At 47.2% G+C, this 24,628-nt stretch overlaps 2 non-coding genes across 2 annotated transcripts; both read left to right on the top strand.

Moving 5' to 3' along the window:
• Positions 1-3,302: 3,302 nt before the first annotated feature.
• LOC119342475 lies at positions 3,303-3,404 on the top strand. Its single transcript, XR_005165601.1, has one exon. It is a non-coding gene; the product is annotated as a small nucleolar RNA Z101 (small nucleolar RNA).
• A 275-nt stretch (positions 3,405-3,679) lies between these two features.
• On the top strand, positions 3,680-3,763 carry LOC119342479. The gene has a single exon (XR_005165605.1). It is a non-coding gene; the product is annotated as a small nucleolar RNA Z102/R77 (small nucleolar RNA).
• Positions 3,764-24,628: the final 20,865 nt, after the last annotated feature.

The following is a 24,628-nucleotide window of genomic DNA, read 5'->3' as shown; positions in this document are numbered from 1 at the left end:
CTCCTGTTTCCATCTTGTTGTTAACACTATTTTTTTGACTATAAGTATTTTTTCCCTATACGTTTCACTTATTTGCAATTTAACCAAATTGGTTTGTCCTAAACATGATGATTTGTTTGTGTTACAGTCAGACACTTGTCTTCCATTTTGCATGGCTCAATTATTTTGACAGAGGAACCCTTGTATATGAGCCCTACCAAATATTTGAATCTTCAATGAAGAGATATAATAGAGAAGCCACCAAGAGGTATAATGCGTAGAAAAACTATGTACTATTAACTTATAAATACACGAGGGTTATTTCTAGGACATGACCATCTTTTATGCCTGCATGTTTGCTCCTTTAACTTGTGTGCATAGATGTACACTATATTGTTTTGCTCCTGTGCTTGCTTTGCATCGGCTTGACTCTATGTTGCAACTATTTGCAGTGATGAGGAACCCCTCAAATTCGCCCAACACCAAGCCAACCTGGAGGCAGATACACTAAATTTGAGATACTTATTTGGCTCCGGCATAGGTAACCAGTGGTTCCTCTCCTCCACTCTCTCTCATGCTCTCTGTGACCATGGCTATCGAGCCTTTGTAGATTTTGTGCTGGCCATCGTGCTATGGTTATTTCTGGTGTTTTTGGTTGTGCTGATGGTCTGTCATTCCAAAACTTGGGCTTCTCATGATTCTAATAAAATACTTGGTGGCACTGTTTTAGTGGATTTAGTGCTTAAGTTTAGCTTTGATGCCCGACATCAAGATATTTTAATAATTCAGGATAATACTACATGGGTAAAATTCCTGCCTAGGTCTAGTACTGTCTAGTGGGATGCATGGTTATAATTTAGGGTTGCGTGTAGGACTGCTAGCTCCAGTGCTGCCTAGTGGGATACAGTATTACTGTTTGTCAACATAGGCTCGCTGTTCAATTGAATGAATCCATATAGTTTTACTACTTCCTTCAGTAAATAAATGGTTGCTACCTAGTGGGATACAGTATTACTGTTTGTCTACATAGGCTGGCTGTTCAATTGAATGAATCCATATAGTTTGACTACTTCCTTGAGTAAAAAAATGGTTGTTGCTCTTCTCGAGATTACTGTTACTACCGACAAACCAGAATGTGGATTCTTCAGTCCATCATGTGTCACCCCCTACTAGTCTACTTCTCCATAGACCAGTCACATACTCCCTCTGTTCCAAAATAGATGACCCAACTTTGTACTAACTTTAATACAAAGTTGGGTCATCTATTTTGGAACGGAGGGAGTAGTAGTTTGCTCTATCCCATGATTACTCATTCAAGAGATTGGATTAAAACACGCTGACTTTCTTTGGCAGATGGGAGACCCTTCCGGTTGAGGTGATGAGGAGATCCGTGACGCCTCCCATGAAGCCAAAGGCATGGCTATGGAAGCACTGTCACAAGGTAGTACCCTCGTGCATATCCATCTTCTTGAACCACAGTTTGTACTTTTCTAAAAAAAAATAGAGTGCTCAAGATCCAAAGTTCTAACATGTATTGGACGCTTTGTAATGGTTTGTAACATCTTGCTTCTATTGCAGTCTCAGCACATGGTTTATGTTCATAGTTACAATCGCTAATTATACTCAAGTTTGGCGGGTTCCCAATATTGTGTTGCACGTGAATAAAGAAGCTCCTTGATGTAAGATTTGTAAAGGTACAAGATGCATATGAGTTTTTTTTTTTTGCTTTTTTCACTCTGTTGTTGCTTATGCATTAAGCTTGTGTAGTTCTTCTTTTGAAGAAGGAACCAAATCCCTTTCTAAAATAATTAGATGGCTGATTTGTACGCTAGACATGTCATTGCTTCATTTTTAATAGGGACATATTGGTTGGTTGCCTTGTTTCTCAAGGCAACAAGTGTTGGTACACTGCCTGACATCTAGATGTTAGTGGAGATTAAAAATGCGAGTTGAATGTTTGATGTATCAGTCTGTGATTGTACTTCTACCGTACAATATGAGTTTCTTGAGCAACCAGGTCCCTTCTAAGGGAATCATAATATAAATTTATGTTTCTGTAACAGAATCTTGTAGTTAAATCATCTCTGACTTGTTTTTGCCTTGGCACAGTAGTTGTGTGATCAATATAATGCTACTGTTTATGATCTTGTGGCAGTGTAGGTTTTGTAGTAATGTGCATTTTTAATCCTTCCTTGAGTTCATGTCCTTGGTCTTGTGTGCAACAAATTATATTGATTGTAAGCAGGATGCTTAACCAACCCATCCTTGTATATATTTCTTCCAGATCAACCCAGACTCTACAAAGGGATACAAGATATGTGGGATGCCTAGTGCTATGATTGGAAGTTGGGAGGATGCTTCTCGTGACCTCAATGTTGCGTCAAACATCGACTAGGATGATGAGATCAATGTTGTGCATAAGAAGGTAGAATATTGCAACGGAGACTGTGTCCTCCATGTATGTTCCGCAATGCCCATGCTCATGTGATCCTGATGTTGTCGATCTTCTGGTTGAACGACACACTGATGTTTCCTCACGCGCGTAGGTGCATGATAGACCACTGTGTGGTGTGCGCAGATAATTCTTCTTCCACTTTCACACCTGCCGCTCCGCTCCTTCGGTGGACTTGGCTCTTCTTCCTCTCCGTACCAACTGGTAAGCCATTGTTTCCTCTCTGTCTGTCCACGGCCATCGAGCACATTTGTGCTTGCATTTCTCCGTCAAGTGCTAAATTAGCTTTAAAAAATTATCGACTAGTGACTATTGATATGGGTATTTGCTACCTACTAGGACTATTTTCCTTTGTATGCATCTGCATGCTTACAGAAAATTGGGCTATTTTCTGTTCATTTTTAATAGGAGGTATTGGCTGGTTGCCTTATTTTTACAAGCCAATAATTGTTTGTATCCAGCCTGATATCAAGATGTTAAATTGTTAATGGAGATTAAACTTATATTGTTAAGTGCCAATTGAATTTCTGATAGATCAGTCTATGGTTCTACTGTATCTATGTGTACATTATGAGTTTTTCAAGCAACCCTGTAAATTATATGTTTCTTTAACATAATCTTATTGTTAATGATCTCTGACTAGTTTTTGTGGTTGCCATGTTCAGCTGCACCGTAACCTCCATGCCTGGCTACTATGGCTCAACTTACTACTCCCTCCTCGCCTCCTCGCACACTATCTAAGCCTCCCACATAGCATGATGACACTGTTTTGGCTGCAACCGTGGCAGTAGTGAGTCTGCGGTCTCCCCTCTCTGTCCATGTGCTTTGTGATGGTCTTACCATTGAGTCATGGCCAGTTGTGGTACTGGCCATCAAGCTAATGATTTCTGTTATGTGGTCATGACTGGTAATTTGCGTCTGACGCATTTCTGTGATGTCACACTCGTTTTCACCTTGGAGACTTATGCATCCCCGTCGCTGATGTCTTTCAGCAATACTTGTTCTTTCCCTCAAAAAATCTTTTGTTTTGAGTTTTAATATGTAGGAGATGAGATTATGAATGGGATTAATTTCCCTATTGGTTTGATTCATTGATATGATGGCCCAATACTGAACTGAATTTGATCCTTCTCTTGTTTTCACAAAAAGCTTATCTGTTTTTGCTTGCCTTTTCATGTCACTATTTCCCCGGCTTTGTTTTTGGTAGAGTTATTTCACTTATTCAACGAATCACTATTTTCGGGTTCAGTATGAGAAGGTCAATGATTAATTTACCTATTAGTTTGATTGGCCAACAGAATGGCCTAAATACTGAACTGAATCTGATCATCATCCCTAGTTTCTCTACATGAAGTAATTGACTTTGTTAACATTTTTTTTCCAGTATCAGAATTTCATGAATTCTATTTTAGAGGATGGGGTAAAATGATTTTAATGCAATATAAAAATAGACCGGCAATGCTAGATCTTTGAAATTAGACACATAACGGAATGTGCCGAGTCTGATATGCTGAAATTGCTCCTCTGTAAATGAGTTGGTCTCACGGACATGTTCGGCATCGAGAAAGAGGTGTCCGAGGGAGACATGGGTGTTGCATAAACAATTATGAGATCATATAGTTTTTTAAGAACGAATCCTGCTTCCTGAAATGAGTATATGGTTATTTTTCACGCTCTACATGTTTACCAATCCTGCTCTACATGATTAACTACTAACAGTCTGCAGTGGTACTCTATCTATGTGTATATTATGCATTTCTCAAGCAACCCTGTCCCTTCTAAGGAAATCATAATATAAGTTTAGTGTTTCTATGACAAAATCTTCTCACTTGCTTTTGTGGTTACCATGTTCAGCTGCGCCAAAACCTCCTTGTCTGGATACTATGTCCTGGCGGACTACATCCTCCTCACTCACTATCTCGGCTTCCCCCGCCGCGTGATGGCAAAAGTCTTTCTGAAACAGTGGTGATGGTGGCAACCCATTCCTTAGTTCTGGTGAGTCCACTAGTAGAAAAAGGGCCTATTGTCCCAGTTGGTAAGGGCCTTTAGTCCTGGTTGGTGAACCGGGACTAAAGGGTCGGTACTAATGCCTCCCCCCTTTAGTCCCGGTTCAATCCAGAACCGGGACTAAAAGCCGCGGCCACGTGGAGCTCCACCTTTAGTCCCGGTTGGTAACACCAACCGGGACTAAAGGAAATTTTATGATTTTTTTTTTGAATTTTTTTGAATAATTTTTTATTTTTAAATTTCTGAATTATTTTAATCTCTAATCTCTAATCAGCACCCCTCATCACTGCTCAATTTATCCTCTAATCTTTAATCACCCTCATCATTCCAAATCATCTAACTTCCTGTACGGTCACCCATCCTCCCACTCCCCCAGCCTGAGCACGCTTAACTTCCGGGTTCTATTCTCCCTCGTTTCCAAGTCTGCACTTGTTGTTTTCCTGACAATAGTAAGATGTCAATCCTATTAACCCTGAAGAATTTTGCTTGAGCATGAAGTGACACATTTCACTGTTTGAGTTTCAAACTATTGTTTTAAAAAACAATAATTATTTAGAAAATAATAGTTATTTTGAATAATTAGTTTGACCATTGTTTGACCATAGTTTGACCACAGTTTGACCAGATTTGACCAAAATTCAAAATAACTGAACAAATTATTTAGTAACACTAATATTCTAGAATAATTAGTTTGACCATTGTTTGACCATAGTTTGACCACATTTTGACCACAGTTTGATCAGATTTGACCAAAATTCAAAATAACTGAACAAATTATTTAGTAACACTAATGTTCTAGAATAATTAGTTTGACCATTGTTTGACCACAGTTTGAAATTTTTTCGATTTTTTCCACTCTAGACTTAAAAGCCCCGTAACTTTTTAGATGGTTTTTCATATAAAAAACTTTTTCATCCGAGTTAGTATGCAAAAGTTATGCCCATTTTTACAAATTCCAGAGAGATTTTGCAAATAAAGTCGAAATTCACATTTGCAAATTTTCCCAACAACTAGACCACATATCACATGGGAAACTTATTTTCTTTTATTTTTTTGACGTTTCCATCATTTTCTTTTATTTTTTTTAAAACTGAAAAGGCGATCCACCAGGGGGGTAGAGTTTGAAAATGGGACCTTTAGTACCGGTTCGTGGCACGAACCGGGACTAAAGGTCTCAACCCCATCAGCACCGGTTCGTGCCTTAAACTGGGACTAAAGGTCTAATCTTTAGTCCCGGTTTGAGGAATGAACCGGGACTAATGGGCACGAACCGAGACTAAAGGGCACAGGTGAACCGGGACTAATGTCTTAGCCGCACGAACGGGGATAAATGCTCACATTATTCCCGGTTCGTGATTGAACCGGGACTAATGTGAATATTGGCCCGCAACCATAGCCCTGTTTTCTACTAGTGGTCCATGGTCTCCCCACTCTCTCCTTGTGCCCTGAGATGGGCTGGGCATCCAGTCGTCGTCGGTTTTGTGGTACTTTCATTGAGCCAATGAGTTAGGGCTTGGTTATGTTGCCAAGCTATCTATGGTGGTGGTCTTCCGGCCACCACAATATTGTGATAGTGATGATCTTGACTTTGTGCATGCATGTACATGCTATCTGATACCTTTTGTTAGCCCCATGGTAATCTATTTGTTATGTTGTACGAAATGGATCTGTCAATAGTGGACTGTTTGTGTTTTGTGATGCCAAAGTCTATTGATCCATTGGTCTAATTCTTAGTACATGATCTCACTATAGGCGTTCTAGCATGATTTACTCCTATGTCAAGGGTGAAGCAATAGTGGCCCCTGCTAAAATGATCTATTAATCCTACCTTGCTCCTAGAACTGGTTCTACTGCCGGTTGCCTAAGATCAGTGACATGACATGGATAATTCTAGTTATCCTTGTTAGTACTTTTGGCTGGTTGCTCTTCTGGGATCATTCCCTTCTCCTAGTTAGTTAGACATATCATGTACTAGCTTGGATTATGTTAAAAAATGCTTGCGGCTTCACTTGGTTGAGTTATTGATGACCCACAAGTATAGGCGATCTATCGTAGTCCTTTCGGTAAGTAAGAGTGTCGAACCCAACGAGGAGCATAAGGAAATGATAAGCAGTTTTCAGTAAGGTATTCTCTGCAAGTACTGAAATAAGTGGTAACAGATAGTTTTGTGATAAGATAAATTATAACGAGTGTCGGTGTCAAAACCGGCGGATCTCGGGTAGGGGGTCCCAAACTGTGCGTCTAGGCGGATGGTAACAGGAGACAAGGGACACGATGTTCTTACCCAGGTTCGGGGCCTCTCGATGGAGGTAAAACCCTACTCCTGCTTGATTAATATTGATGATATGGGTAATACAAGAGTGGATCTACCACGAGATCAGAGAGGCTAAACCCTAGAAGCTAGCCTATGGTATGATTGTTGTTCGTCCTACGGACTAAAACTCTCCGGTTTATATAGACACCGGATAGGGTTAGGGTTACACAGAGTCGGTTACAATGGTAGGAGATCTACATATCCGTATCGCCAAGCTTGCCTTCCACGCCAAGAAAAGTCCCATCCGGACACGAGACAAAGTCTTCAATCTTGTATCTTCATAGTCCAGGAGTCCGGCCAACAGTGATAGTTCGGCTATCCGGACACCCCCTAATCCAGGACTCCCTCCGTAGCCCCCGAACCAGGCTTCAATGGCGATGAGTCCGGCGCGTAGATTGTCTTCGGCATTGCGAGGCGGGTTCTTCTCCAAATTCCATATACTTGTCGAATAGTGTCCGGCTTCTGATAAATGCTGCGCTCCTTGGCTTTCACGCCCAATAATGGCCATCTTCCACGTGTTGAATGAATGCGAAAAGCCAGGGTATTTTTACACTTATCCCCCTAGCTGCGCAAATGAGCTGTCTATAAAAGGGACGAGGATCTAGATCCGAGTCACACCATCCTCCCTCCGCGAGCTTTCATCGGAGCGCCTCTGACAAAAATCCATTCCATCATAGACAGTCGATGCGGCTCCTCCTCTCGCGCTCCCAGCCCTCAGCCTGGAAATTGGGAGAGATGCTCAGTCCCGCATAGCGAGCTAGTGGCACTTCAAACCAAGGGATTTCTTCCCCCGGCCTTCATGGTTCCGGTTCGAGCCGGACTCGCCACCTATAAGGGCGGAAAGCAAGCGGAGAGTGTCCCCGATCCCTCCAAAGGAGAGCGGGTATGCTTTATCCCTTATCTAGTAAGAGGACTCGGATTTCCAATTCATCCGTTTCTCCGGGGGCTCTTGGAGTTCTACGGCCTCCAGTTGCACCACCTTACGCCTGCCTCCATTTTTCACATCGCGGGCTTCGTGGCCCTTTGCAAATTGTTCTTGGGCGTCGAGGCTGATTTTGCGCTGTGGAAGAGATTATTCTACCTTGTACCCCGTTCCCATGAGGGGTCAATATATCAAGTGGGCGGAGCCGAGCTGTGGCGCATCGCCGGGACCGGATATCTATCCGGAACCCCGAAGAAGGCGTCCGCAGACTGGCCTTCGGAATGGTTTTATATAGAAGACGTCCCGCTGCCGGATCCTGTTCGGATCGGTCTCTCGGAGTTCAGCAATGCTCCTCTGAAGAAACGCCTGAATTGGCGCCCTCGGAGCACCCAGAGGGAAGACGACAGGGACATCCTTTACCTGATGAGCCGAATAAGATTGTTAGCTCATTCCGGACTGGCCATGATCGGTGTCATGGCCACATGTATTATGCGGGGGGTGCAGCCGCTCCAGTATAGGGGCCACCCCATGTGGGATTTCAACGGGGAGGATGATGCCACCCGTCATGGCCGTAAGGGGCCGGGATCGGTCAACGATCTGGTGAAGATATTGTCCGCACTGTACAAGGGAGAAGAGGAGGATTTTCTCCGCGTCAGTCCATTGAACGGATTTTATATGAACAATCCTCGAAGCTGGGTAAGCAGACATTTCTTTTTTGCACATCCAATCCGTATTCCCATGGTTAGGTATCTCATTTTGTGATTTTGACGAAGGAACTGCGCCAGGCCGTAAAAGACATAAACAGCCCGCCTCCACAACCCGAGGATCCAGAACGGATCCTCGATCCGGCCTCCCAAGAGGATCCGGACATATTGGTGGAGCTGATTGATGGGGTATTTCACCAACTGAGCATCGAGCCATTACGGCCGATTACCCCGAAATACTTCCAGCCTCACAGGTAACTGAGACCGAGGTCCCAATACTCTCATAATGACCCATCCGTGCTTATTTTTTATCATCGTATACCAATGGTGTTTCGCAGGGGGTGCCTTCGAGGCAGGAGGCCGAGCCCGCGGCGGCTAGCCAACAAGGGGCAGCACGGCCCCGCGGGCTAAAAAGAAGTGCGGTCCGGATCGAAACGCCGCCGCAACGGTATGGCGCGTCACCATATTCCCAGGATTGATTCATGGAAGGCGTATTAACGTTGGTGCTCTTTTCAGGAAAAAGAGCGCTCGCCGGACTGTGTCCGGAGAGGTTGCCAATCGAGCCTCCGCCAGCCAGGCTCCAAAGCCGGGTCCAGAAGCGGAGGCGAGCACGAGGCGTGCATCGGATGCTCCTCTGACAGAGGATGCCGACAGATTGTCCGGCACCAACTCCGAGGTGGAGAGCGCCATGAATCACAGGCGCCGCCGGACAGTTCTTCGTGATGCATGTTTCTCCCAAGAGGCATTGAATGCCTTCAATTCGGGAGATGCGCACCTCCGTGCCACTCAAGATGGTCTAGCCAGAGCCACGGAGCAGTATGTAAAGGACATACGGGTGAGGAAATTTGACGGTTATATATGCCAGTAGCCCCCGAGACTTAAAATAGTTAGAATAACTGATTTAAGGATCATCTGTTATGCAAGATCTTACAAAAAAGAATACCCGACTATCCCAGGAGCTTGAAGAATGCAAGGCCCAACTTGAGGCTGCACTAGCCGCTACAGGGGAGCCACAGAGACCCCCTCTGGTAATATATGCTTCAAAAGATAAGTAGTTTGTGAAGTGCGGCGTGTGTGTAAATCTGACAATAATATTGCAGATGGCTCCGGACTAGATCCGGACAAGCAACAGCTCTTGCGCCGGTTGAAGGCCGGCGAGAATGTGCTTACAAGGGTGAGGCAAGAGAAAAATAATCTCCAAGATGCCAACACCCAGCTGGGTGAGGAACTAAAGGATGTTCGTGCCCAGCTGTCTGACTCCGTGAAGGAGAATCGGTGACTTCGTCACGGCATTTATAGTAAGCGCTTGAGCGAACTTTGAAAAAGAGTTCGGCGAGGAAGTCAACTAACAGAGTTATGTCTGTAGGTATGCTCACGGGTCGTCCTGCAGAGGAAATGCCCAGTTCTACGGGTAACCTTCTTCCCGAGCTATTGCAACCGCACGAATGAGTTCGGCAGGTGATGAAAGGCGTCGCCCAGGCCTTGTGGCCATCTATCTCCCTTCCCGAAGGCCTTGGAGAGCTTGCAGAGAAGCTTCAGGGAGCACGGCGGCGCTTCCGACTATGAAAGATATCGGCCTATCGTCAAGGCGCCAGGGAGGCCTGGGCCATGGTGAAGACACGGTACACGAGGGCGGACCCAAACCACATGGCCGAGGTCGGACCTGTGGGGCCCGACGGGAAGGAGATCCCTGTGAGCTTAGTGTACGGCCAAGTAGAGTTGGCCGCAAAGTATTCCCAGCAGGACTGTAAACTAGACAGCCTATTAGATGGCATTGAAGAGGAATACAATCAGTCAATTTGACTATGTAATTTAAAATGACATGTAAAATGCCTTCTAGCCGGATTGTAGATCGTTTGTCGTAGCGGACCTTTTCTCTTCAACCTCGGGACCCAATAGTCCGAAGTGTGTCCGAATACCCTCGTGGTTATGTAAAAACCGGGGCATGCATGGAGACCAGGCGTAGGGGTCATGAATGCTTTATCAGACAAGTGCCCAACTAGTTATGTTATATTACATGGTTAGTAAGAAACATCTTCCAGGGAGAATAGTTCCGTTAGGGGTTCCTTTCCCTGGGAGGCATGCCCTAAAGTGCATGTCCGGACTGCGAAAAAAGCAGAAAAGCATCTAGGGGCAGATAAATGAAAAATAAAAAATCGTCTTTTAGTTCACCGACCGAATATTCCCTTAAGAACGCTAGCTTTCGGCTTCACCCAGTCTGAGGTACACGTCCGGCTGACCCAGTGGTAACAATCGCAGAGGTGCTCCCTTTACCACCCAGCCGAACAATCAGGAACGTAGGGGTAAGCACAGGAGCCAGGCAACCCAGCTTGGCCAAAACTTAAGTCATACCGATGCATATAATGGTGAATAAAAGGTACATGCGGAAGTGTGACACATGTGTTGGTCATAAAGCCCGTATAAATAAGCTTCTGTTAAAGAAGCCCCCCAGGTATAATGAGCGCGGATAGCGCGTCAAGTGTGTGCGAACAATGCGCAAACGAGCCTTTAACGGCTTTGGAAAAAAGGAGGAAGAAGGAGAGAAATAAAAGACAACTTAAAGTATAAAATATAGACGGAGGAAGGAGACGAACTCGGAACCCGGCGCTAGGTGTAGAATCTTCGGAGACGGGCTGCGTTCCATGGGTTCGGCTCAAGTCGGTTATCCGATGTGTTTCATAGACGATACGCTCCGCCGGTCAGGACTTGGTCGATGATGAAGGGACCCTCCCATTTGGGCTTGAGTTTGTCCTTTTTCTTGTCTGGCAGGCGTAGAACTAGTTCGCTAACATTGTAAGCTTTGGCCCGTACTTCCCTGCTTTGATATCTTCGAGCCTGCTGTTGATAGAATGCAGAACGAGCTTTTGCCACGTCGCGCTCCTCCTCCAAGGCGTCCAAACTGTCCTGCCGATCGAGCTCGGCTTCTCTTTCTTCGTACATGCGCACGCGAGGTGAGTCATGAATTATGTCGCAGGGCAAAACTGCCTCTGCGCCGTATACCATAAAAATGGTGTGAATCCGGTAGTGCGATTCGGCGTGGTCCGAAGCCCCCAAAGTACGGAGTCGAGCTCCTCTACCCAGTGTGTGTTAGATTCCTTGAGGGACCGCACTAGTCTGGGTTTAATGCCGCTCATGGTTAGACCGTTTGCTCGCTCGACTTGACCGTTAGTTTGGGGGTGATAGACTGAAGCGTAGTCGAGCTTGATGCCCATGTTTTTGCACCAGAGTTTGACCTCGTCGGCCGTGAAGTTCGTGCCGTTATCAGTGATGATGCTATGGGGGACGCCGTAACGGTGTACTACCCCTGATATGAAGTCTATCACCGGTCCGGATTCGGCCGTCTTTACAGGCTTGGCCTCTATCCATTTGGTGAATTTATCCACCATGACCAATAGGTATTTTTGCTTGTGGGTTTCTCCTTTAAGGGGTCCAACCATGTCAAGCCCCCAGACCGCGAAGGGCCAGGCGATGGGTATAGTTTTGAGGGCGGTGGGTGGCATGTGGCTTTGATTAGCAAAGAGCTGGCAACCGACGCATCATTGGACTAAGTCCTGAGCATCTGCCTAGGCCGTCGGCCAATAAAGTCATGTATGGAAGGCCTTGCCTACAAGGGCCCGGGCTGCGGCATGGTGCCCACCGAGTCCGGCATGAATTTCAGCCAGGAGATTCCGCCCTTCCTCTTCGGAGATACACCTTTGAGGGACTCCGGTTGTGCTTTTCTTATAAAGCTCTCCCTCATGGACCTTATAGGCTTTAGACCACCGCACAATGCAGCGGGCCTCGTTTTGGTCCTTGGGAAGTTCTTGCCTAGTTAGGTAGGCTAGGAATGGTTCTGTCCACGGGGCAATGACTGCCATTATTGCATGGGCTGACGGTGTTATTTCTTTGGCGGGACCACCAACTATGTCAGAATGTTCGGTGTGGGCAGTGTGGTTGGGTCCGGGTTGTTATTTCCGGACTCTCCCTCCCATAATACAGATGGCTTGAAAAGCCTCGCTAGGAAGATGTTGGGGGGACGGCGTCGCTCTTTGCGCCAATGCGTGCCAACATGTCTTGTCGTGGTTTTGTCACGGCAGATGTCCTCATGAAAGGACTTAGTCGTGGAGCCATCGCTACAGGTTAACTTGAAGGGGTTAAAGCGGACGCAAAGACACAAGAGTTATACTAGTTCGGCCCCTTCGATGAAGGTAAAGCCTACGTCTAGTTTGTGATGGGATTGATGTGGTCTCGATGACTAGGGAGCAAACAAGCTTCGCCTAGGCCTCGAGTTGTTGTTGTCTGTCCTTGAACCGCCCCAGGTCGTCCCCTTATATACACGGGTGAAGCCCGTCGGTTCAGAGAGTCCCAATCTCCGGTTCATATTCGTATCCGGGTTGATCTCTCTCTATTCCTAACTTACAATACAACTTTACATATCAGGCCGGTTTACGGCTACAGGTTCTAAACCGACTACAGGCCTTGGGCCCTTACTTTCATGCCTCTTGGGCTTTTACACCGTTGAACTACTGATGAAGTTAACTCGGCCCAGACATGCCGGTTTACGCCCAGTAGTAATATCCCCAACATTAGGCCCCAGATTGATTTGAACAGGTTCATGTCAATCCTTGATAAAAAAACCTTCATTTTCAATACCTTCTTGAAATCGTTGAACCGCCGTGATGTCACCTTCTCCGGTTGCTGTAAACCGGCATGATGTCCTCATAAAGATAACATTCACGATATCTTCTTTGTTTAATAGATCCGCAATAATCGAGGCGACAGCTCCACTTCCTAGGTTTGTGGCTCCTTGATTCCCGCGCCTGACACAGGTATCTTGCCTTATAAATAGGACAGAAGGGTCATTCCTTTTCTCCCCTCTGTCCCTTCTCTTCGTCTTCCTCGCATCGCCAGCCTCGGAGCTCCGCCGCCGCCGTCGACCTCTACACCGTCTTGGGCCGCTGCATCGACCTGAACGCACCAGAGAAACGCAGATTCTTCCGCATCTCCTCAACTCAGGTAGGTCCTCGGTTCCCTTTTGACCTAGATCCGTTCTAGGGTTTCCTGTTCTTGCCGTGCTCCATGAACTGTTCCTGGTCATACCAGACTCTTGGATAGATCTGTAACACCTTGCACTGATTAATAGTAGCTTTTAGTATCCGCCTGTAGTCTCGTGCTTGCGTCCATGGATCTCGCACAACATCTCTGCTCATTGCATCAATACTGCTCTGCTGTCTTCCTTTTTGGATATTTTTCTTCTTTTCTGATCTGGCTTCAGATCCTTCGTTATAGAGAAATCTCGCGAAACTTGTTTCTGCACACTTAGTCGTTCGCAACTTCAATTGTTTTCAATCTTTAAACCTTAGACCAGGCAGTTTAACTTAACATAGAAAAAATTAGATAAACCGGTATACACCATTAGTCCCCTTGTTGAACCGCCAGAACTCCTTGACCAGATATTGTCGCTTCATAGAACTCCGGTTTAGACGTATTTGTCTCCGATTTAGCATTGTACACCAGTTCTCTCTTTATCCCAACACATTTCTTTGAACCGGATTTATATATTTTTTGTAGATGGCCAAACAAGTGTATGAGTGCAACTGGGCTCCTTCCCGTGTCACCGAAACTCAACTGAACAACCTGGTCCTCACTGGCGCTTTAGCCAGTAAAAATAGCATCCATTGGAGGGTTCCTGGCAAAGAATGTCCACCCACCCCTCAGGAAGGAGAGGTTGTAGTTTTCGCAGATCACCTAGCCCGGCGTTTCAATCCGCCCGGTTCAAAATTCTATCGAGATGTGCTAGCCAATTTTCAACTCCGTCCACAAGATATAGGCCCCAATTCTGTTACTAATATCAGTCACTTCCAAGTGCTCTGTGAGGCATACTTTCAAGAAGAACCTACAGTTGAACTGTTTAGAGACTGCTTCCATCTAAACCGCCGCACAGAATTCACTAATGGGCCCAACAAAGAATTGGGTGGTGTGGCGATTCAAAAAAGAAAGGAGGTCACTTATCCTCATGTCAAACTGCACAGCCACCCCAAGGAATGGAATCAAACATGGTTTTACTGCAAAGACACTTCGCCTGCCAACGAGAATCCCTTGCCCGGTCTTCGTCCGGAGCGACTCAGCAACACACATCCCTTTCCGCAAAGATTAACTGCCAGTGAGACACTTCGCCTGCCAACGAGAATCCCTTGCCCGGTTTTCGTCCGGAGCGACTCAACAACACACATCCCTTTCCGCAAAGATTAACTGCCAGTGAGAGAAGTAAATATGCTCCTCAACTCTCCAAGCTCAGAGCCTTCATGGCTAACGGTTTAACCGAAATTGATCTTGCGCGCTGTTGGATATCATGGAGCATACTGCCCCTCTCCCAGCGCTCGGTTTAATGTGTGAGTACACTGGTAGTGTCGACGACCCCCTCCGACATATTAATATCCATCTTACCGACGATGAGGTCACCGAGGCGGTGAAGAAGATGCTGAACGAACCGGAAAACCTCTGTGCCCGGACCGGTCCGCTCCCCTTCTGTGCTACCAACAAACCACCATCTGTAAGACTTCTGATTATTTTTTACTAAATATATTATTACCATCCCGGTATAACTTTTAACATCAACTGCTGCTTAACCAGGGTGATGATCCATTCTGGAGCAAGAAACGGCCACAAGAGAAACCGGAGAAGCCAGACAAACCGGAAAAACCACTTAGGAAAAAGACCAAAGCTATCAAGAAGACTACTCATAAGAGGAAAACCACTGCATCTTCTGATCCGGCTGCGGATGATGATGTGGGTAATCCGGACCTTGAGGTAGAACTTGATTCACTTGGCTTACTTTTCACACGCCTAATTAATGATGATGTTTGTCAGGATGATGCTGAAACCAGTAATGATGATGTTATAGAGGTAACTATTCTCTCCTCTGACTCAAATCCTTTGCCTTCACTAAAAAACCGTCAGGCAAACCAGAAAATTAAATTTTCTCATCCCCTTGCTTACTTGGATCCCAAATTTCTTATGAAGACTCAACAACATGAAGCTCGCCGCACAACTCGGCACAGCGGCCAGGTAGTTACCTCCACCGGTTTACCGAACAGTCCGGTTCAGAAACGTCATTCAGAGGTCTCTAATTTGCTTGTCAGTGCTTATCCTAAAGCAGGCTGGTTTAGTCAACCCCTTAATCCGTCTGATTCCGATTATCAGGTCACTTCCCACTCCTCATCTGGCGAGTCATCAGCCACTCAGCTGCCGCCGCTAAAAACGGTGCTTGGGTAAGTTATACCTTTCATATTGTTTCTACTGCATCATTGTGTAGTATATGCCGTATTTAACTGTTGTTGTGCCTTTTCAGGGCCAAGCCTAGGCCGAGCAAAAAGGCTTGTCTGGACAAAGCGGCCGACGAAGAAACTGCCCCTGAACCGGGTAGCACCCCAAACCTTGAAGCGGCCATCTGTGAAGACACGCCCAATGATCCGCCACAGCAAGATGACGATTTTGTTGCTGAAGAAAGGCCTGTTGACACCGCCCTTCCTGCTGACCAGCCCAGAAGCCCAACCCGGATTGAAAAATCCACCAGTTCAATCCGGCCTGCTGACAAACCGACAGCCCCTGGTCAAACCGGCGACTCCAAGGACGATGACGTCGTAATTACTGGTTTTGGCCACAGCGAACCGGACAATCCAGTCGCTTTATCCAAACATTCTGCCAAAGAAGAGTTTGCCACTATGAGCAAGGGCAAGTGGGATGTTGATCTGGCAACTTATGCCGCTCTGAACCCCCAAGACCTTCACTCCGGCTACTTGAACCGGCTGTATACCAGCCGTGACTATGAAGCTGGCCTGGTGAAGATGATGAAAGAGAAATTCGAGGTAACCTCCATGTTCTTTTCTCGCCTGAATATTTCAATTTTTGTTAACTCTCCCAGCCCTCAAGGGCCGGTTCAACTTAGCATAGTTAAACCGGGACTTAATATAAACTCAATGCTTCAGAATCCACTGATGTAGCCCCCAAGGGCTGGTTCAACTTAGCATAGTTAAACCGGGACTTAATATAAACTCAATGCTTCAGAATCCACTGATGTAGCCCCCAACGGCCGGTTCAACTTAGCATAGTTAAATCGGGACTATATTTTATATCGCCGCATCAGAACATGTTTGAGCAAATAGCCATTAGCCCCCAAGTGCCAAGTTGAATACTTGTATTGAGCTTGGGACTTTGTGATTTTATTGATAGATGAAGATCAAATATGCATTAGCCCCCAAGTGCCAAGTGTATAACTGGTTATGCACTGGGGACTTTGAAATGACGATATGTAACATGCTCCCTTTTTGTTGCAGAGTGAGATACGTCAACAAGCCTCACAAATCCATGACCTCCAATAAAATCTGAAATCTCAACAAGCAGCAACCTCCAAGGCCAAGGATGAACTGAAAACCGCTTTAACTACTATGGAGCAACTCAAGGAGTGGTTCAAGTCCGAGCGGGCTGGCTGGGATACTGAAAAGGCCGCTTTAACCAAAAAGGTTGAAAATGCTGAGGCTGCCCTTAAACCGGTGGTAGATGAGCTGACCAGCGTGAAGCGGCAAGTGCATTCCATGACTGCTGCCATCTTCGGTAAGTTTCCTTTGGCTTCTATGATAACCTTGACCTTCTTATGATAAATCCGGTTTGTGATTCTCTTGCAATGCTGTAGGCACACGCATTGGTCACTTGGGGTCAGATGTCCGGAAGAAATTAAAGGCTGCCTATACCTTAATAGAGCAGCTGTACACTGGAGCGCAGCAGATCATCTCCACCGCATCTCATAACAATCCGGGACCTTCCTTAATTCAAGATACCCTTAGGAGGTTGTCCATGCTTCCCACCCGAATTAAAGAGCTGAAGAAATCTGCTGCTCGAACCAGCACTATCAACGCCTTAATCCGGGCCAAAGCATGGGTGCCAGATTTCGATCCCGTTGAAGCGGCTCAGGGCTATCCCAGTCTGAAGGAAGACAGCTCAGAGTTCAACGAAGATGACTTGAGAGCGATAAACCGGGCAGTGCACCCTCTGGCTTGCCAATTAGCTGAAGAAGCCAACTTGTCGCATTATCAACTCAGTATGACGATCAGAACAAACGAGTGGCTGCACCTATTCTTGAAGCGGAGAACCTGATCCCTCCGATTCGTAAGCATACTTACGCTCCTGATATTGACCCAACTTCCCTGATCCATGAGGAGGCTGTCTTTCAAGCTTTAATGGGAATCGACTGGACCACTGTTGACTTTCAGCAGCTGGGTAGAGATGAAGAAACTGAAGCGGCGCAGGATGACCCACAACCATCAAACCGGGGCGGCGAGCAAGCATGAACCGGAAGCCGGTTTGAAGAGCTGCTTGGTTACATTCCACCAAGAAACAATGATCTTATTTGGGCACCATGTCGCCTTGTAACAGGATAACCAACACTCTTGCTTTGAATATGCCTTCGTGCATAGGTGCTGATACTCTTACTTGAATGATCGAAACTTTCAATCTTATATTACCTGCAGTTACAAAATCTTAAACCACCACGGCGGTTTGTGCCGCCAACCGTCTTTGTGACGTTCATATATATATGAGATGAAATATTAAGGTATATAATCAAAATTTATGATATCAAATACCTACCATCGCTGGGCATAAAGTTGGCTTAGCCAATCTTGAAGCGGAGGTTGTATAAACCCTTACCGTCAAAGGAGAAAACAGCTCCTGTTATTTATAATGCCGGTTTACCACGTAAACCGTGCTGGGTCATGATAAGCCCCCTGTTACTCCATAATAGGATGTTAACAGAAAAAACATCAAACCGGTGAAATTATCTCCGGATTAAAAAATTGACCGAATTCCGTCAACTGACAGTTTTGAAACCGGTTTAAAAAATGTTGTCGGTTTAAGAAACGCAACAAAAATCAAATAATAGTTATGACAAACATGGAAGCAAAGGCAATGATAAACCGTTTACAAAAAAATAAGGCTGTACTGAGCCGATCAGATGGTGTTACCATGGTCGGACACGACCAAGCTCCCTATAAGGTGTAGCCATGGTTCAAGTTAGCCAGGTCCCCAACTGAAACCATGGCATTACGCCGATCAAGTGGCGTGGCAATGGTTCGGGTTCGACCAAGCCCCCAAGTGACTCTATGGCCTTAGACCGATCAAGAGGCATGACTGGTTTAGACTTGACCATGTCCCCAAGTGATCTGGTGGCTTTCGCCTATCAAAAGGTGTTGCATTGGTTCGGACATGACCAAGCCCCCAAGTGATATCACAAAGCTTTTGAAAAGCAAACTCAGGGGGTAAACCGGAGGCCGCTTTAAGACAGAACAACTCCATGTAACCACGCATGATGTAACAGAACAGATACCCCGCTTTAGCTGAGGCTCCAGTTTATTACTTTATTCATAATATATACACTGTCATAATATGTACATAAGTAGAGCCGATGGCTCAGGTATAATAAGGCCGAAGATGAGCTATGTTCCACGGCCTGTTGGTCTCCTCCTCTGACGTGCGTGAGTCTTTATGCTCTCGAACATCGATCAGATAGTACGACCCGTTGTGCAGATTCTTGCTGACCACGAAAGGTCCCTCCCAAGGTGGGGATAGCTTGTGCATATCAGTCTGGTCTTGGATGAGCCGAAGCACCAAATCTCCTTCTTGAAAAGTTCTGGTTCTGACCCGGCGACTATGATAACGACGAAGATCATGTTGGTAAATCGCCGAGCGGGCAGCTGCTATGTCACGCTCTTCATCCAGCTGATACAAAGCGTCCTGTCATGCCGTCTCGTTATCCGCTTCAACATAAGCTGCCACACGAGGTGAGTCATGACGGATGTCACTGGGGAGAACCGCCTCCGCTCCATAAACCATAAAGAACGGCGTGTGTCCCATGGATCTGGTAGACGGTAGCTCTTCTACCCAACAACCCGGTGTCCTCTGCAAAGGGACCATAAGCCGGGGCTTGATGCCTCTCAAGATCTCTTGATTGGCTCTTTCCGCTTGACCATTGGACTGTGGGTGAGCTACTGAAGAAATGTCAAGCCGGATGTGCTCACGTTCGCAGAACTCCTTCATGGCACCTTTGGACAAATTGGTACCATTATCTGTGATGATACTGTGTGGAAAGCCAAACCGGAAAATCACCTTTTTGATGAACTAAACCACCGTGGCCGCATCACACTTGCTAACAGGTTCTGCCTCTACCCATTTTGTAAACTTGTCAACCGCCACCAGCAGGTGGGTCTTCTTGTCCTTGGACCTTTTGAAAGGTCCAACCATATCCAGCCCCAAAGTCGCAAACGGCCAAGTAATTGGAATCATCCTCAATTCTTGGGCCGGTACATGAGCACGTCTGGAAAACTTTTGGCAACCATCACATCGTCTGACCAGATCTTCCGCATCAGCATGGGCAGTCAACCAATAGAAACCGTGGCGGAACGCTTTAGCCACCAAGGACTTTGAACCGGCGTGGTGACCACAAACTCCTTCGTGGATCTCATGCAATATTTCACACCCTTCCTCAGGGGACACACAGCGTTGAAACGCCCCTGACACACTGCAATGATGTAATTCGCCATTAACAATGGTCATAGACTTAGATCGCCGAACTATCTGCCGGGCCAACGTCTCATCTTCTGGTAACTCACCCCGGTTCATGTACGCCAGATAAGGAAGCGTCCAATCCGAAGTGACGTGCAGAGCTACCACCAATTGAGCCTCCGGATCAGGAATAGCCAAATCCGCTTCACCAGGGAGCTTGACTGACGGGTTGTGCAGCACGTCCAGAAAAACATTGCGCGGGACCGGTTTGCGTTGAGAGCCCAACCGGCTTAAAGCGTCCGCCGCTTCATTTTTCCAACGGTCCACGTGGTCCACCTGATAGCCCTTGAAATGACCTGCAACAATATCCACCTCACGACGATATGCAGCCATGAGTGGGTCCTTTGAATCCCAAGTGCCAGAGACCTGTTGAGCCACTAGGTCCGAGTCACCGAAGCACTTAACCCGGCTTAGATTCATCTCCTTAGCCATCCGGAGACCATGGAGCAAGGCTTCATACTCAGCTGCATTGTTAGTACAAGGGAACATTAAGCGGAGAACGTAACAAAACTTGTCACCTCGTGGGGAAGTTAGTACGACTCCAGCCCCCGAGCCCTCCAACTGCCTGGATCCGTCAAAATGAATGGTCCAATATGTGTGATGCGACTTTTCTTTAGGTGCTTGCAACTCCGTCCAATCATTAATGAAATCCACAAGCGCTTGAGACTTCACCGCCGTCCGAGGCATGTACTTCAAACCGTGCGGCCCAAGCTCTATAGCCCACTTGGTAATTCGGCCAGTCGCTTCCCGGTTCTGTATGATATCACCTAAGGGAGCTGAACTGACCACCGTGATAGGGTGCCCTTGGAAATACTGCTTCAGCTTCCAGCTTGCCATAAAAACCCCATACACCAGCTTCTGCCAATGCGGATACCTTTGCTTAGATTCAATAAGCACCTCACTGATATAATAAACCGGACGTTGAACCGGATGCTCCTTCCCTGCCTCCTTCCGCTCTACCACAATGGCCACGCTGACCGCCCTGGTGTTAGCAGCAACATATAGCAGAAGCGGCTCCTTGTCGATGGGAGCGGTGAGCACAGGCGGGTTGGCCAATTGCCGCTTCAAGTCCTCCAATGCTTCATCGGCGGCTGGACTCCAGACAAATTGATCTGTCTTCTTCAGCATCTGGTACAAAGGGATGGCCTTCTCTCCGAGGCGGCTGATAAACCGGCTCAACGCGGCAATCCGGCCTGCCAAACGCTGGACATCATTAATACACTTCGATTTAGCCAGGGAAGTGATAGCCGTAATCTTCTCCGGATTAGCTTCAATCCCCCTGTTGGACACGAGAAAGCCCAATAACTTGCCTGTCGGAACACCAAAAACACATTTGGCCGGGTTGAGCATCATCTTGTAAACCTGCAAGTTGTCAAAGGTTTCTTTCAAATCGTCAATCAGTGTTTCCTTCTTTCTTGACTTGACCACAATATCATCCATATATGCGTGCACATTACGACCAATCTGTTTATGCGGGCAATTCTGTACACAACGTTGATAGGTTGCTTTGGCGCTCTTGAGCCCAAAAGGCATAGACACATAGCAGAAGGCTCCAAAGGGAGTGATAAACGCCGTCTTCTCCTGGTCCTTAACTGCCATCTTGATCTGATGACACCCAGAATACGCATCCAAAAAGCTCAAACGCTCACATCCCGCAGTGGCATCAATAATCTTGTCAATGCGGGGGAGGGTGAAAGGATCTGCTGGACAAGCCTTGTTAAGATCTGTGTAATCCACACACATGCGCCAGGTGCCGTTTTTCATAAGAACCAGCACCGGATTAGCAAGCCACTCTGGATGGAAAACTTCAACGATAAAGCCCGCTGCTAAGAGCCTGGCCACCTCCTCTCCAATGGCCTTACGCCTCTCCTCGTTAAACCGGCGGAGGAACTGCTTCACCGGTTTGTACTTGGGATCAACATTAAGAGTGTGCTCAGCGAGTTCCCTCGGTACACCTGGCATGTCAGAAGGCTTCCATGCAAAAATGTCCCGGTTCTCACGGATGAACTCGATGAGCGCGCTTTCCTATTTTGGATCCAAGTTAGCACTGATGCTGAACTGCTTGGACGAATCGCCAGGCACGAAGTCAACAAGCATAGTCTCAGCTGCTGATTTGAATTTCAGGGCCGGATCATGCTCTGTAGTTGGCTTCTTCAACGGAGTCATGTCCGTCGGATCAACATTGTCCTTATAATACTTCAGCTCCTCGGTGGCACAAACCGACTCTGCGTAAGCCGCATCACCTTCCTCACATTCCAAAGCGATCTTGCTGCTCCCATGAACCGTTATTGTCCCCTTGTGACCTGGCATCTTGAGCTGCAAATATATATAACAAGGCCGTGCCATGAACTTCGCATAAGTCGGCCGCCCAAACAGGGCATGATATGGACTTTGGGTTTTCACCACTTCAAACGTCAATGTTTTCGATCTGGAGTCATATTCATCTCCAAAGGCTACTTCCAGAGCTATTTTACCAACCGGATATGCTGACTTGCCAGGCACCACACCATGGAACACTGTATTGGACGGTTTGAGATGTTTATCTGTTAACCCCATACGACGGAAGGTCTCATAGTACAGGATGTTGATGCTGCTCCCTCCATCATAAGCACCTTGGTGAACTTATAACCTCCCACCTGAGGTGCCACCACCAGGGCTAGCTGACCCGGATTGTCAACCCGGGGAGGATGATCCTCTCTACTCCATACAATGGGCTGCTCTGACCAGCGTAGGTAATGAGGCACGGCCGGTTCAACAGCGTTGACTGCCCGCTTCTGAAGCTTCCGGTCTCGCTTGTCTAAGCTAGTGGTGAAGACATGGTATTGCCCACTATTCAACTGCTTTGGGTTGCTCTGATAACCAGACTGCTGCTGCTGCTGATTGTAACCACCTTGGTTATTCTGGTTGTTCTGATTGTTATGTCCGCCCGGATTACTATTAAATCCTAAACCGAAATTTCCTCCACCGTAACCCGGCCCGGATCCTGAACCGCCACCGGAGCCTTGATCATACTGGAAAGCATTAGAACTTTTGAACTCCTGCATAATGTAATAATTCTTCCAGAGGTGATTTGCTGGCGCCTCCTTCGTCCCATGCTTCGGACAGGGTTGATTCAACAGATAGTTCAAGCGGTCCGGATTAGGATTAGGTGCACCACCTTGATTCGGCTGTTTACCCTTGCGCCGCTGGCCCTTGTCCTGCGCATTGGTGTTAGCTATGAAGTCCATGTTGCCGTTCGCTTTACGCTTGCCTGCACCATTACCTGCCGAGTGATGTTGCTGGCCTTTGGAGTTGCTGTTCTTCTTTCCCTTCCCTGTCTCGTCATCATCAGACTCGGGATCCTTGGTACTATCAGAATAAGCATACTTCACTAAAGCGCCCATGAGAGTGCCCATGTCATTACAAAACCGCTTCATACGCCCCAACTTCAACTTCAAAGGCTTAAACCGGCAATTGCCCTCCAGGGTCAAGATCGCAGAGTCAGCGTTGATCCGGTCTGACGAGTGCAAGATCTCTGAAACGCGGCGTACCCAATGGGTTGTTGACTCCCCTTCTCCCTGGACACAAGCCGCCAAGTATAGCACGGACATGGGCTGCTTACAGGTATCTTTGAAATTCTGGATAAACCGGGTCCGCAACTGGGCCCATGAATTGATAGAATTGGGTGGCAAGCTCTTCAGCCAAGTACGGGCCGTGCCTTCAAGCATCATGGTGAAGTACTTTGCACACGCGGCTTCATCCACATCCAGCATTTCCATGGCCATCTCATAACTCTCTATCCATGCTTCTAGAGCTAAGTCGGCGGTGTAATTTGGCACCTTGCGCGGACCCTTGAAATCCTTAGGCAAGCGTACATTGCGTAAAGAGGGGACGAGGCAAGGCACCCCCAAAGAGCTAGAGGTAACCCCAGGCTCAAAGATGGTCGGACGAACCGGCGTAAGCTGATAATCCTGATGCTGCGCTGCTAACTCGGCCTCCCTGCGTGCTCGGGCCCGGTCCACCACCTCCTGAGCGTTGTCGAAACCACCTGCCGGGTTGTTGCCACGGGGCGCACCACGCCGTGCATTACTTGATACGGCCGGTTCATCCACGTGCCTGCTATAGCTTCGGCTTGGGCGGGGGGTAGAGTGGATCCGGTCGCGGCTGTACGAATACGCTTCCTGTTGGACCAAAGCTGTCCTAAGGAGCTCATTGACCCGGCGCGTCTCTACTGCCTGTGGTGAATCGCCTTCAATTGGAATAGCCTCCAGCCGTGCTGCAGCTGCAACAAGGTTATCCATTGGTTTGGAGTAGTGACCCGGGGTTGTCTGCACAGCCTGAGGCGCACCAGTGTTATGGCGAGGTAGATCTATTAAGCGAGGCTGAACACCGGCGCGCCCGTCCCAGGTGCGTCCGCCCGGTTTACCACTGGCGGATTACTGGTTCCCGCTCCTGGGGTGTTGAAGAGCTCTCTTCCCTCGAAGACTGAAGGCAAACGGGATCTGTATTTCCTCTTCATGACTTCATGCGACGCGCTCTGATCCAGCATGAGCCTATAAGCCTGCGCATCCAAAGTGGCCCGCTCTGCCGCCATCCTGGCGTCTGTAGCTGCCAGATCCGCTTTAGCCTGAGTGATTTGTTCCTTCACCTTCGCAATCTCCGCGTTATGAGCGTCC

Source organism: Triticum dicoccoides, chromosome 7B (assembly GCF_002162155.2).
Source record: "Triticum dicoccoides isolate Atlit2015 ecotype Zavitan chromosome 7B, WEW_v2.0, whole genome shotgun sequence".
Classification (NCBI taxonomy): domain Eukaryota; kingdom Viridiplantae; phylum Streptophyta; class Magnoliopsida; order Poales; family Poaceae; genus Triticum; species Triticum dicoccoides.
Note: the sequence above shows the minus strand (reverse complement) of the source record. Positions and strands in the feature narration are given on the sequence as shown.